The following is a 12,018-nucleotide window of genomic DNA, read 5'->3' on the forward strand; positions in this document are numbered from 1 at the left end:
ATGAGTCCAAATCCAGCAGACTTGTTGTTTTCATTTCACATTTTTTTTTTTTTAAATGCTTCCCTCTCAAACACGCAAACACGATCATTTTAACTCAGTTGAGTTCAACATTTCATCCGCAAATGTTGGATGTGGTCGTCATCTACTATATTTCGTTATCGTCGTCGTTGTGTTGTGTGTCTTCTCGCACATTTTTTTAATGAGTCACACTCAAATTAAACGTCAAATGTCAGATTTCGCTGTCAAAAAATCTCTTCTTCATCAATAAAAATATATTGCGGCTGTGAATTATAAAAAGAAATAAAAATAATTAAAAAAAACGTGTTTTTTTGTTATTCACATTAAAGTGAAACTTAAAGGAGAGAAAACTTCCATAAAAAGTATGAGATGAGATTAACAAAGTGAAACAATACTCAAAAACAAACATACCTAAAATATGCATGAAAATATTTCACACAAAACAAAACATAGGGCAAAATAAACGAACAAAAACCTAACAAGAAAAGTTGTTTTGATTGCAAAATATATTTTTCTTCATTTTTTTCTGTGCAAAAATATGAAGAAAAAAAACTCGCACAAATAAAGTATCTATCTTTGAAAATAAATTATAACAGTTTTGTATTTTCTTACTGAGAAAAAAAGATACAACCAGAGGCAAAATACTTGCGCATTAGAAACGTTTCACTATATTTTTCTACCTCAAACAGAACTAACTAAAAAAAAAAAAAAATGAAAACAAACCCAGAGAGAGGGCGAAAAACTGTGAGCTCTTTTTAGCCTGAACATTTTTCCGAATGACAGTCGACCAGGACAGGAAAAGGAAACGTTCGGGAGTAACACCCTCTTTTTCTGTCCAGATGCAAGCTGTGAATAGAGCACAGATTTTTCACACAAAGATTCGTTCCAAAGAGAGAGCAAACGAACGAACGAACGAACGATTTCTCTGGGTTTATATTTACATTGATTCTGATTCTGGTAGAGATACTCTACTCTGGTGATAGTGCATCTGTATGTGCTGCGTTATCTCTTCTACTATAGCTTCCAATCCAACTCAAATCTCACAACTCCAGCAAAATCCTCTACAAAATTTTAACTTCACAACGAATACAGACATTCTGTGTGTCAGTTTTTGACATTTGCATCGGTCGTGTACCTACACAACTCGTGTTGAAAGTTTTTGCAAAAAAGAAAGTGTAAACCCAGCAATTTTTATTATTTTAATAGTTTTCCAATTGAAATTTGTGGATTCTGAAGTATTTTTGAAAAGTTTTTCACCCAATTAAAGGCGTTTTTTTGTTCGTTCTGAGAATATCAGGCATTGCGTTTGCGAAATTCCAAGGTGCGACAGGTCAATTATAACAGTTTTGTTCGATTTGTAAGAAGAAATCGGGGAAAATATTAATCTCACCATAAAAAGTATAACACTTTTTATTGAGAGACATCTTTGTTTTTTTTCTCTGATTGTTTTTTTTTTTTTACCATAAATAAACATATGTACCAAGTTTATTGTTTTTTTTTCTTCTGTTGTTTTGGAATAACAAAGTTTTTATGCAAATTTATGTTTTTTTTTTGTGTTTTTTGTTGTGAAATATTTTCAAGCAAAAATTGTGTCTGTCTGTCCGTGAAGGTGAAATGAAGCGATGACATTTTGTTTAGTTTGACAACTTTGTTATTTTATGAATTTTCACCTTTTTTGTGGTGAAAAAACGCAGATTTTTGTGATTTTTTTTTTTATTTTGAAAATAATTTTCTTTTTTTTGCGCGAAAAAGAAAATAGGAAAATTTCTCTCTCCCGCATCTCACACATTTTGTATTATAGTTGAATAAATAAAGAGAGAGAGGTGTGTTTTTTTTTGTTTTTTTAGATTTCCAATTTCCAAATGTCAATGGATACATGAATGAGTGAAATCCTAGTGTGGTGAATTTAGAAAAGCAAAAAAAAAAAAAAAAAAATAAATGAAAATACAAATCTCATAAATTATAACGAGAGAGATAAATGATGTGTAGATAATTTTTTGTGAATTTATTTGCAAAAAATAATAATTAAAAATAAATAAGAAAAAATAAATGTGTATAAATAAAACCAGAAATAATTTAAAAAATAGTATATTTTGGGGTCTTACGTTTTCGCCCATTATGCAAATTATACCTACCTTATATATCTACTCAATAAATGAATAAAGAAAGTTACCAATAATAATAATAAATAAAAAAAAAATGTTTATTTAAAAAATTAGGTCAGGAAATCGTCGTGTGTGAAATCAATGATGGTTTTTAAATTTTACAATTAAATTAATGCAATTTTTGATTGTTTTAACATAATTTGTGAATAATAAGAGTGAAAATATCCATTTTTTTTTCTTGAGAGAGTGAAATTTTTTTTATCAGTGGAGTTGGTTTTAATACATTTTATTTCATCTGAGGATTTTATTTATAAATTGGATACCTATAAAATAATATTTTAAGGTGAGTTATAAACAACTGCAGTTACATTACAAGTTAAAAATTAAATTTATGTAGGTACATAGGTATTATAGAAGTATTTAAGGAATACAAAACTTTGAATACAAATCAAGGGGCACGGTAGTGCCCAGCCAAGTTCTATAGCAACTTTGGCACTACACCCTTATTTACAGGAAACAACTCAGGCCATTTTCGACCCCCCTCCAACTTCTATACCAAATATGTCAGAAATTTCAAACTCGCTCCATTTGTTGAACTAGTCGAAAACAAACTCCTTATGAAATTTCAGCTGCCTAAGATGAGTAGTTCCTGAGATATAGGGCTTCGAAAATCTCAAAAACCGTAACTGACTGACTGACTGACTGACTGACTGACTGACTGACTGACTGACTGATTCACTCACTGACAGATCATCAAAATTATGGAGAACTTCCCGTTATCGTAGAAACTTGTAATTTTGCACAGTGATGGGGATTGAGGTGCATACAAAGAAAAAAATAGAAAATTTAAGATTTTCAATTCAGGGGGCGTGGTAACCGCCCATTTTCGCTGAATTGTCATCAATTATTTTAGAGCACTTCTAACTATCGTAGAATCTTGAAACTTGGTAGAATGATAGAGCTAGTGGTTTATACAAAGGGAAAAATTTGAAATTTGAGAATTTTAGCCAGGGGGCGTGGTAACCGCCCATTTTCACTAAATTTTATCAAATTTTTTAGAGCACTTCTGACTATCGTAGAATCTTGAAACTTGGTAGAATGGTAAAGCTAGTAAGTTATACCAAGGAAAAAATTTTAAATTTGAGAATTTTGGATAGGGGGCATGGCAATCGCCCATTTCTGCTGAATTTTCATCAAATATTATAGAGCATTTCTAACTTACGTAGAATTTGGAAGATTGGTAGACCTGGTAGTTTAAACAAAAGAAAAAATTACAATTTGAGAATTTTAGACAAGGGGCGTGGTAACCGCCCATTTTCTCTGAGTGTTCATCAATTATAGAGATTTTAAGTTCTACAGCAATACCTTGCAAAAAGTAGTGAAATCACAACAAAAACATTACTGTTAAAAAAGGAGCCAAGTTCTAGTATATTTAAGTTAAGCTGGCACAAAAAGTTCTGAAATGTAAAAGTGTACCAAGTTCTAAAGCTTGGCTTTAATTTTGTATAAATAAAATATTGATTGTTTGCTTGGCAATTTTTCAAATAGCTTTAAAAATTGGTAATTTAAAGAAAAATTGTCAAGAGAACAATCAACATTTTATTTATACATATTTAAAGCCAAGCTTTAGAACTTGGTACGCTTTTACATTTCAGAACTTTTTGTGCCAGCATAACTTCAACATAGGAGAACTTGGCTCCTTTTTTAACAGTAATGTTTTTGTTGTGATCTATCCTTACTGCGTGGAAATGATAACAGAATTTTAAATTTTTTTCACATTTCATATCATAATAAATATACCTATGTATTAAAAAAGAGTGTAAACATAGGGCAAAGTTGGATGACTATAGTAAATATGGGGTAAAGTAGGTGAAGTTGGTAACAAATTATAAACTTGAAAACTTAAGATACAAAAATATTAACACTCGATTAAATAAAAATTAGAAATGCTTTCAGAAGAGCTCAGTCGATATACCAAAAATTAAAAGTCCATGAAAATGCAACTTAAAAAAAAGAACAAAAGTAAAAAATTTGTATTTCTTTTTAGCGCTATTTATTTTAGGAAAAAAACTAATAAAATTGTTTTTTCGACCAAAAAATAAGCTTTCTGCATCATTATGTTTAATTTTGTGTTCGGAAAAACTGTCACAAAATGAGTTTGAAAATTTTCACTTTTTGACTTTTTGCAAAAAGTGGCCGTTGTAGTTATACCTTAATCCTTTAGGATAGTGGGCACGTTGAGAGAAATGTGATGAATGACGTATACATCCCTTCTTTAGATCTATCGAACCGATTTAATAACTATGTTTTGAATAAACTTTAACTGATGATAAACATATGAATTGCATTGGTAAAGAATTCATCTACCAAAGATGATTCAAGCATACAAAATTACCCCAATGTATTCCTTTCATTTAAATGACAAAGTAAATAACTTTACACTTTATTAAATTGATTCTTGGAGTTGTGTGGTTCTTGCACCGTTTTTCATATAAATTGAAAAAGAGATCATCGTTGTGCGAATTTAAAGTAGTTTTACAGTTCATTAAAATCGGTTAGTATAGTTTACGAGAATGTTAAAAAAAAATTTAATAGGCGAAATGTAGAAGAAGCGCTTGTCTGACATTACATTTGCAAATCTGTCAAAGCTTTAACAATAGCTGCCATTGGGCTGCCAATTTCTCTGATCAGACATTTCGATGATTATTTTGTCCAAAATCTTACAAATTTATGATTTGACAACTGTCTTACAATAGAATGGGCAGGTTCAGAAACGTTAGGCACTAAATATTTAGGTAATTTCTCGACCTCTGATTGGTCAACTGTCAAAAAAATTCTTTCCAATTTAGGTAATTTTATTGCACAGTACACATAATAAGGTAATATATTCCGAAAAATGTCAAAATTTGTTTGTCAAAAAATGGGCACCAATCTGTCAGGCCGGCCTTTAATTTTTATATTTCAATCGCAGTAAACAGGAAATTTGTTTTTGTTTTAACTTATAAAATGTCATTTGAAAAATAACAAATTTTCTGCGTGTTTCGTCTCGGAAAATGGTAAATATATGTTAAAAAATTAGTTGTGTGCGTGGTTTTTCGGTTTTTGTGCGTTTTTCGTCGGTAGATTAAACAATTGAGAATTACGGTAGTTGACGTTTAAATTTATTTGAGTGAAAAACGAGTAAAAAGTGCATAATCGGTTATAATTAATATTATTTATTCATTAAAGTGAAGTGAAATTTGGTGTCTGTTTCAAGTAAATTTAGAAATTTGACAATAATGGCGTATCCAAACTAATTTAGTCAATTTACTCAAATTTCCGTTCAGAAAATGACTTTGCCTATAAATATCTAGTCCCTAATATTTCCTGAACGTGCCGAATTACAGAAAATATTGTCAGATTGAAAGTTTTCAAATTGAAAATTTTTGGTTCTCAAAAAATAATTGATATTGTGTTTCTTGTGCATTTGACAATCATTCTTTAATTTTCATCATTATTTTTGAATTTCAAAATAATTGTAAATTCGCAACAAATAAACTGAACTGGAGATCAAATGAAAATTGAGAAACAACAAAATGGTTTAGTGAGGAATTGAATCTTTTCGCATCAATTTTTTCGCATCAGAAATCTTCGACCACAAATTTTTCCACAAAAAAAAAAAAATCAAACCCTTACAATTCTTTTTTACATTTTAAAATTGTCTCACAATTTCCAAATCAGTTGAAAATCACTAAAATTGCCTGTTCAGATTACTGTAAGATATTCCAAAAAATGTAGTTGTTGTCTGATTGGTAGGTATTACAAGTATCTAACAATGACATTTTTTTTACAAAATTGTCTGAAAAAGTTGTATATTCATACGGTTGTAAGACGTTTAAGAGAAATTTGTTACTGATAGTGTTTTGAATATGACATTTATTTCAATATATTTAATTTAGCCCACTAAAATTACTTTATCACTTTAATTATAAGAAAATACTCTTTTTTAATTAATTAGTTTTTATTTTACAAAATAGTAATATCTAAAATTTTGAAACAGAAAAACATTAAATAAAGTATAAAACTTAAAAAAAAAAAATTTCAATTTATATTTAAAAAATTTAATCAGGTTATATTTTTTGCATTTTTTTTATAGTTCAATGTGGTCAAGGTCATTAATTTGCGTTTTTTTCTCTAAATTTATATATTTTTGTTGCACCATTCAAATTATTTTATTTTTTATTTAATTTTTATACAAAAAACAAGAAACTGTTAATAAAAAAAGTAAATAAATAAAAATCCAAACTTGTTGTTCAAGTCTGCCTTCTCTATGACGCGGTGGCGTCAAACAACACATAGTAAACTAAAAAAAAAAAATCAAAACATCTGATAAGTTGTCTTCCGATGAAGAAATTATAATTTTGCTTTGCTAAGATTTTTATTAAAAGAAGACAAAAAAAAAAATTAAATGGCGAAAATTAGCAAATACATTTTGTATGTGAAGTGCGGAGAAGTTGTTGTTTGTTTTTTGTTTGAAAGGCGATGATTTATGTAGGCAGACGGTCAATGAATAGAAATAACGCCACAGCTCCTACCATGTATTCCATTAATTCCAGCTTTAGATCTACCCAAACAAATACAAAAACAAAAAGTTTGAACTAAATATTTTGTCTAACTTTTATTTTGCTAGCACGCAGATACTTCGTGAGTACCTACTTTTTTTTTTTTTGTTTTTCTTGTCTACGAGTATTTCGCATCCATGAGATATTTCTATACTTTTTTTTTGTAGCTCATTAAAGTTTGTCTTTGGTGCTGACGCTGAGACTAGGAATAAACAGGTAAAGCTAGCATTTGCGAGTGGTATATCAAGAAAGGGCCAACAAATGGTAGTTGGACACTGGACAGCGTAGGTATTGCAAAATCTTTTTAACAACTTTTTGTTTGTTTATTTTTGTATTTTTTTCGCAATAAACCTACCTTCCAACAGCATATTTATGTATCTACGTATTTTATTGAACGAGTTTTATATTTTTATTTGTATTTGCATTTCTGTGTACTTTCAAATTTTGTTTGAGAAACAAGTTAGTGACCTTTCACAAGGTTATTTTTCGAATTCATAAAATTATACATCGAAATGAGGTTGGCCATTTTATAATTTTTGTAATTTTAATTATAAAGTTGTAAAAAAGGTGCATTATTAAGTTTTTGCCTTTTTGATTGACAGCTTTCAGATGAAAATTCGAAAGGTTTTTTAGGTTACACCTCATTAAGAGTACCTAGATATAGTAATTTTGTGTTTTTTATTTTTTGATTCGCATGTGATAAGGTAATAAGAGTGTTGAATAATTGAGTTAAATAGTATTCTGACGTTTATGTAGTTTTTTTTTTGGGATACAATACATTAAAAAAGTAAACATGCATGCATCACAATAGGGTTTTAGTGACAGTATTAACTGGGTTATATAAATATTATTCAAAATCAAACAAAATCTTTTCTGTTTTGTTGTTTTTTTTTTTTTTTTTTTTTAAGGCATTCATATCAGTGTTCATCTCAATTTATGGTCAATTTACAAAAACTTGAAAGTTATTGTTAAGTACAAAAATTGTTCAATTACTCCTCCTATCATTACCTGTCAAAAATATTAAAGGAAATTGTTTAAAAATTTCAAGCCAACCGGTTATGCATGCCGTTTCAATTAAATTTTCCTCACCGACTTTGAAAACACTGTTTCGAAAAAAAAACGCGTTTTAAGTTCTTGGAACGATTTTAACTAAGCTAAGACATCAGACAATATTCTATAACATATTATGTACATTCAAAATAATATACAATAGGTAAAATTACGAGTGGATTTTAACCTTTAATGCAATGTAAGTAAGATAATGTGATCATTCCAGCTTAACCTAGCATCCAATATAACTCCAAGGTACTTAAAATTGTCAACACGTTCAATATCAAAACAATCCTTACAACAACTTCCGCTAGAAATAAATGTATTTGGGTGAAGATTGTGTTGACAAGAGGTTTGTAAAATATATTTCGAACAACAGGGAGAATGGTATCTTAGGGTAAAATCATCACAAATTGGACCTGAAAGCTTGCATATCATATATTTCGTTTTTTTGGCTTATAGAAAGCTTATGGAAATGAAACCAATGATGAAGTATTTCCAAATCATTATCAATATTGATAAACATGTTCAAACTGTTTTTTGTATAGTACGTTAATGCCGTATCGTCCGCGAAGGCCGCAATATTTCCCTTAAAATTTTTTACGAAAAGGGAATTAACAAAAATTAAAAACAATATTGGGCGAAATACAGAACCTTGTGGGACACCTACATTTAAAGTTCTTTCTTCACTGAAAGTATCTTTAATTTTTACTTTTTGTTTCCGGTTATTGAGGTAAGATACAAACCAGTCATAGACAAAACCCCGAAATCCTACTTTATAGAGTTTGTCGAGTAATAATGCATGGTCTACCATATCAAAAGCTTTTGTTATGTCAATGAAGAGCGAAGCTGAAGTCTCAGATTCATTCAACGTATTATATATTTCATCACAAAGCTTCAAAACGGCATCTTCAGTTGACTTTCCTTTTCTGAATCCAAATTGCGAAATACTAAAATAATTGTATTTGTCCAGAAATGCCAACATTCTTGATTTTATACCTTTTTCAAACACTTTTGAAAACACCGATAAGAGCGATATAGGTCTGTAGTTGTATAGATGAGTTTTCTCACCTTTCTTGTGCAGCGGAATAACAGTTGCCAATTTCAGTGATTCTGGAAAAAATCCCTTATTTATAATTTGGTTAAAAATATAACTCAAAATATCTGATACGGTACATAATAAGAAATGTTTTTTAAAAGCTTTGCAGAAACCAAATCACCCGGTGTTGAATTAGACATTTTTAGAGACATGATAATTTTATGAATATCTATAGCTGAAAAATTTTCAAAGAAAAAAGTTCCTGAACAAATATTTTCTTGAACAATAGGGCCAGTACATTCACAATTGTTAGAATTAGTGGACGAAACAGTGTTCTGAGCAACATTAAAAAAAAATTTTTTTCTCAAACTAATGTGTTTTTTTCTAAATTAATGTTTGAATGTATACCTAAGAGTTTTCGTTTATCGTTTCCAAAATAATTTTTTAATTTAATCTTTTTTTTATATATAAAAAATTTTTCAAAAAAAAGTTCTTTTGTTTTTTTAAAATATATTAATCAGCCTTTATAAAATAAAATCATTGACCTGTTTTAAGGATATTTATTACCAAAAAAAATATTAAACAAAAAATACAATAATGTGTTCTTTGAAATTTTATAAAATTTTAATGTTATGGTTATTTAAACGCCTTTGTATAAAAACTTTCGTTAAAGAAAAATTATAAAACCAAAAAAAGGCTAAAAATTACAAAAATTTTAATCAAAATCGTTAAAGCCGGTTTTTAAAAACAAAAACTCTTCTTTTGTAGATAACAACAGACTTACAGTCTCTTTTGGTTTAAAAAAAAAACTTCAGTTTCTCCTCGATTTAATCAAAACAGTTTGAAGGAAATCAATACAATAGTTTAGGCTGCAGCTTGAGATACTCGTGCATATTATCATTTTAGAAGTAAACTTAATTATTAAAAACTTACTACCTAAATTTTTTTTAAAGCTACGCATCTACAAAATGTGTACCTATATAAAATTTCTTAACATTTTAAGTCTATCGATAAGAAAAGACTCACCATATTGTATAATCTTTGCAAAATTTTATAAGTATTATCTCATTAAAAATGCTATTTGATAAAATAGAACATATGTAACTAACTTTGAAACAGGGTTAAAATTTGTATTTCAAAGATGCAATCATTTCTTTATTATCAGTTATTAAATAAAACACTGTTTACTAATAGAAGATTGCGAAATACTTAAATCCCCCACAAACATCACGTTCCAATGGAATACTACTTTATTATGTATTTGTATTTGTTTTGTTGCAAACTTGCACAATGCATAGGTAACTAATATAATTCCTAAGCTTATCAACTAAAAACGTTTATGGCAATAAATTTGTATGTGAAATAAGATAAGATGAGATTAAACATTTTACCTGTCTGTATAGTTTATGATTTATATTTGACTAATGCACTTACGTAAGACAAAAATCAAACAAATATATTGTTCTAAAGTATGCGAGAGAAGAATAAATACAAACGAACTTGAACAAATCATAACAACTCTCGCACTTGATGTTTATTTCCTTTTCAAAGACAAATCCCATAGCACCAGAGATAGATTGGAAAAAAACATTTTTATTGTTTGTTGGTTGTTCTTCAAATGGAGTGATTTTTATCGGTTGTAAATACAGAACAATGATGTTGTTTTTCATTTTAGAGAAATAAAAAAAAAAAAAAAAAAAGAAAATTGCAATCTATTTCATTGTATTCTCTGTAAAACTGAAAATGTTTTATCCTGATTGAAAATAAAAAATAGGATGTGGTCGATCCTTAAAGCAATTTACTAGTAACGCATAGTAACTTTCTGATGCATTGTTCTTTTTAAATTTTTTTTTATTTGAATGAAAAAAAAATGGTTTTGTCATTTCCATGGGGAGCGAATGATTTAAAATTGCAAAACCATTTTTTTATTTATGTTTTCGAAAATTTTCAAAAATTAATACAGCCTTTAAAAAAAATCTTCTCAGTCTCCATTGTAAATAAATCAAAAGTTTTAAGTGAATCACCAAAATTTAGATCATCCATATGGTTCCAATAATTTAATTTTATTTATATCTACACACAAAGATCCAAACTGATAAAATTAATGGACCAAACTTTTCTTGTTTTTCAATTTGATCGTAAAATCAAATTTGATTGGAATATTGATGTGATGTTGATTATTTTTAATGCAAAACAACCATCACTCAAGTCCAAAATGAATCATCATCATCTTCTAGCTTTTCTACGCAAATAAAATATAATTTCGACGCAAAATCAAAATTCAAATCCAAAACAAATAAAAAATCTTTTCAGAAATCTTGAATTGTATATTTCTAATATTTTATGTACATTTATGGATATGTGAATGAATTTTCCCATTTAAAGCAAAGCAATAAAATTTTATATATACGCATCATTTTTGTCTTCAAAAAAAATAAAAAAAAAAAAACACTCAAAATACTCTTAACAAAGTGTTAGACTTATTCTTAAGTTTTTATTTGACCTTCACCGAGCATTGATATTTTTTATTAGACTTGTTTTGGATGTTTTTTTTTTTATTTTTCTTTATTTTTTTAACTTCAAGCAAATATTGTCATTCTAATTGTATTTACCCACAAAACTCCCAAGGATATAAAAAATAAAAAATAAAAAAAAATAAACACTTGTGGATACACTTGTTTGTAATTTGGTATATCTCTCTGTTTTTTTGCTACTCTCACGAGATATATTCGTTCTATATGACAATCTAAATGTGGAATATGTGTGACACAGGCACGTTTTAACCTTCAAAACAAGTTTTCATCAAATAAAGCTTGGATTTGTGTGTATAAACTTTGTAGATATATAAAAATTATAAAAAAAAATAAACCAACTTGACTCTGAATAGTAATCAGAAAGAATTCTAATCAATTAATACACTCATGCAGGTGAAGCCATGAATTTTGGTACTCCCCGATGGCAACGAAAATAAAAATATAAACTGTTTTTTTAAACTGGTTTTACCTAGAATCGTGATTTTTAACACGTAGATACAGTACAAAAAAAAAAAAATATAAAAATACTTGTAGATTAGAAATAATAAATTGCAAAAAAGTTGATTTGAAGTCATAAGTCATGCGGGGGAGGATGTTTAAATCTTTTGTTACCTCGTTTTAATTACACGGTGTAACACTCAAAATATACGCGGGCGGAGACCTATCAGGTT

General features: G+C 28.3%; 1 protein-coding gene across 3 annotated transcripts in view; it reads left to right on the forward strand.

Annotated features, from left to right (window-relative positions):
* The window catches only part of LOC129907123 (probable serine/threonine-protein kinase DDB_G0282963), a 165,180-nt gene that overhangs the window by 46,925 nt on the left and 106,237 nt on the right, over positions 1-12,018 (forward strand). Inside the window, exons 1-2 of one of the 3 annotated variants that reach the window (XM_055983192.1) lie at positions 79-380; positions 1,866-2,466. The exons of 1 other annotated variant lie outside the window; for it this stretch is intronic. The gene's annotated coding sequence lies outside the window, so the exon portion shown is untranslated. Of the gene's footprint in view, positions 1-78; positions 381-1,865; positions 2,467-12,018 lie in introns of those variants that run through there. One more of the 3 variants, XM_055983193.1, reaches the window with a different exon arrangement.

Source organism: Episyrphus balteatus, chromosome 1, assembly GCF_945859705.1.
Source record: "Episyrphus balteatus chromosome 1, idEpiBalt1.1, whole genome shotgun sequence".
NCBI lineage: Eukaryota > Metazoa > Arthropoda > Insecta > Diptera > Syrphidae > Episyrphus > Episyrphus balteatus.